The sequence below is a fragment of the Coturnix japonica genome, unplaced genomic scaffold, assembly GCF_054131305.1.
Source record: "Coturnix japonica strain WE unplaced genomic scaffold, WE-NBRP24 Scf041, whole genome shotgun sequence".
Classification (NCBI taxonomy): Eukaryota; Metazoa; Chordata; class Aves; order Galliformes; family Phasianidae; genus Coturnix; species Coturnix japonica.
The window spans coordinates 3,492,295-3,496,079 of NW_028188944.1; the positions used below are offsets into that span (position 1 = coordinate 3,492,295).

Here is a 3,785-nt window from a genome sequence, read left to right on the forward strand (position 1 = left end):
AGAAAGGACTGGAGGTAGAAATCTAATAGAGGCTGTAAAATTTAAAACACAGCTATGTTACTCCCAAATATTTCTTTAATCAATTGCTTGTTTTGTGAACAGCCACAAAGGTTGTACTTTCAGCCTCTCGTTTCTAAAAGAAAAGAATCAGTTCATGTTTTTCTTGTTTTCTGCAGACTTCAATAGTGCACTTATCCTGCAAACAGGCATATTTGACTAAAACATATTGAAGTGCAAAGAGGCTGGGGTTGGGGGCACTAAGAACAGTTGGAGTGAAGATATGAGACATGTAAACAGTTACCAAGTGGAAAATATTCAGGAGTCTGGGATATGATTATGAAATGAGAAAAAGTAAGAGCTCCTTAATCTTCTATTTCTTCAGGGATGGTGAAGTTCATGAATATAAATTCAAGTTATGGAGTTAAATGAAAATTACCCAAAGGTAAATGAAAACATTTCACAGTACAGCAGGAGGAGTGTGTCTGAGAATGGTCTGGACTTGTCATTATCTTCTGCACTCTGAGCAGGACTCAAAGCCCAGGAACAACAGCAGATGCCCAACAGCAGCTCCATCAGCGAGTTCCTCCTGCTGCCGTTGGCAGACACGCAGCAGCTGCAGCTCCTGCACTTCTGGCTCTTCCTGGGCATCTACCTGGCTGCACTCCTGGGCAACGGCCTCATCAGCACAGCCGTAGCCTGCGACCACCACCTGCACACCCCCATGTACTTCTTCCTCCTCAACCTGGCCCTCCTCGACCTGGGCTGCATCTCCACCACTCTCCCCAAAGCCATGGCCAACGCCCTCTGGAACACCAGGGCCATCTCCAACGCAGGATGTGTTGCACAGCTCTTTTTCTTCTCCTTCTTCCTCTCAGCAGAGTATTCCCTTCTCACCATCATGTCCTATGACCGCTACGTTGCCATCTGCAAGCCCCTGCACTATGGGACCTTGATGGACAGCAGAGCTTGTGCCACCATGGCAGCAGCTGCCTGGGGCACTGGGGTTCTCCATTCCCTGCTGCACACTGCCAGTACGTTTTCACTGCCTCTCTGCAAAGGCAATGTTGTCAACCAGTTTTTCTGTGAAATCCCCCAGATCCTCAAGCTCTCCTGCTCAGAATCAAATCTCAGGGAAGTTGTGTTCCTCAATTTTAGTATCGGTTTAGTTTTTGGGTGCTTTGCTTTCATATTAGTGTCCTATGTGCAAATCTTCATGGCCGTGCTGAGGATGCCCTCTGAGCAGGGAAGGCACAAAGCCTTCTCCACGTGCCTCCCTCACCTGGCCGTGGTCTCCCTACTTACCATCACTGGGTTTTATGCCTAACTGAAGCCCCCCTCCATCTCCTCTCCATCCGTGGACCTGATGGTGGCAGTTCTGTACTCAGCTGTGCCACCAGCAGTAAACCCCCTCATCTACAGCATGAGGAACAGGGAGGTCAAGGATGCTGTGAGGAAAGTGATTACCAGATGTTTTTCAAATGCAGTGAACTTCCTGTCTTTTGGAATTTATGACTTGTAATGCAGCTTTTTACAGAATCACTCTCTCTCTCATTGTTTGTTTGTTTCATGCCACTTAGTATGTGTAATTTATTCTGCTTATTATTATGTTTTAAATACTGTAATGTTTTTCACTAAAACTTCATTATTAAAACCAATTCTTATTCAGTGTTTACCTTTGTATTGTAGCCCAAATACACTGTGCTTAATGAACCAGGCTCTCTGTGAACCTTAAAAGAATAAAGGACGTGCAGTTACTCTGTCCTCCTTCTTGTGACACATTTCTGGAGCTGTTGGGGTCGGATGTTCTCAGAAACCCACAATCCAGCAGGAAGCGCACAGCTGTTCATCAAATTGTGTGGTGACTTCAGCCTGCAACAGTTTCCAGCTGGTCCCTTGCCCAGTGTTCCCCATAACGCTGACAATGGAGTTTCAAAATATTCTTTTCTTATCTGATCTGACATCCTGCTTACCCAAGCCCCTCTGCAATAGTTGAGCCTTAGATTGTCCCCTTGTTCAAACTCTATCCCCCTTTTCTTAGACTTTACAAATACTTTTGCTAGATTGATACATTCCGGGAAAGGGAAGATTTCAAATAACTTCCGCTCTCCACTTTCTGTCTTAGCTTGTGCTTTTTCTATTCTTCACAGCTATTCCCACTGGTTTTACACTGCTGTAATGCACACCTCATTTCAATGTACATTAAAACAAGCAAGATGACTGCAGTAATACAAAGCAACAAAGAGCTGCTTCAGTCATGCAAACTGTGGTAGCCAAGCAGTAAGTTTTTCACACAATTTGGTAAATCCAAATAAAGTATCATCTATCGATACTTGATGAAATAGTTTAGTATGTTCCCATATTGCCTGTAGACCAGATTCTCTCTTTTGTTGTTTTAAGAGATGTAGTTAATCCAGTCCACATTGTTGTTAATTGTCACCTACCAGAACAGTGATTCAAACCCTGCAGCAATTGGATTTCTTGCCTTAAATTTATCACAGAAACCTCTGAGCATTCCCATCAAATCTATATCTATATACATCATTATCAAATTGGAACCCTAAGCTCCTTTTGTTCCTTCTGGGGGTGTGTGACATCCCCTTCGTGAATGCCAGGGTGAATGGTAGAGCTCGTTGAGCAAGCACACAGGTACCTCCCCAGTAAGATGGGAGAGTGGACTGTAAGATCTTCCCACACACCGCAACAGCACCAGAGATCTGCTCTACAGATTCCCAATCTCAAATAGTTTCCTGCTGAATCTTCCATGACATTCAAGGTCTCACTGCATAGGGAGAAATTCCCTGTAGTCCTGGTAGCTCTTACACCCTGTCTTGAGAGGCAGACTGTATGGTTACCCGAGGCCATGGGGAATGCAGGAGGGGTTTTGGCATCCACCTCAGGCATTGGAGAGAGCAGTAAAGATAGCGATTTACAGGCTCTGTTTCCCTAAGCGGCTTTCTCCTGATACAGGAGACAAATGGTGGCAGATGAGCAGAAGGTGGATTGCCAAATGGTTTAAGACCCCATCACTTGTGCATGGAACCCACTCTATATTGTACTGGTCAGGACAACAGGGGGAGATGTCTGGGGGAGATGAGCTGTGCAAAAGGAGGTGAGCTTGAACATAGAGCTGCATCTCCCATGGGAATGGTTCCATGGCAGGCTGGGAGCAGGGTGCGGTGGGCGGCACATTGCTGAGTGGCTGCTGACAGAGTACTGCACTGAGATGGGGGCACCTGATGTCTCCTTTCTTGTCAGGAAGAACTAAAAACTCATTGGGGAATGCATTCTGTCCATCTGGCGTAATAGGAAAGTGCAGCATTGTCACATCCACAGGCGGCAGGACACCAGCATCCACAGTTTCTTTCTGACTGACAGCTGAGAATTTGACAGCCTCTACGACCTCATCACCCACCACCGGGAGACGCTGCTGTCATACAACAAACTTGAGATGAGGCTGACAGAGCCGGTGCCTCAGTCCAACCCTTGCAGCAACACAGTCTGGGTGCCATGGGATGGTACAAGAGGGACCATGCCAATCCCCCTGATGATTTTGTAAGCGGTGTATAGGGATATGCTACCAATGGATATAAATCCTCCACAATTCTGTTGATAACCCTTGAATCTTGTAGTATCTGGTAGTTCCTGTACATTTTTCTAATCATGAGGATGGGTGAGTTGTATTTTTGACTCACTCCACCAACATCCAGAGTTTCTGAAAATGATCAATTATTGGCTGGATTTCTTTCCTGTCTTTGAATATGAGGAAGAACTGTTTAATCCAAACT

The 3,785-nt window shown here is 45.5% G+C and overlaps 1 pseudogene; it reads left to right on the forward strand.

Moving 5' to 3' along the window:
* The first annotated feature begins 538 nt into the window (after nucleotides 1-538).
* On the forward strand, nucleotides 539-1,529 carry LOC146752815 (olfactory receptor 14C36-like; annotated as a pseudogene).
* The last annotated feature ends 2,256 nt before the right edge of the window (nucleotides 1,530-3,785 follow it).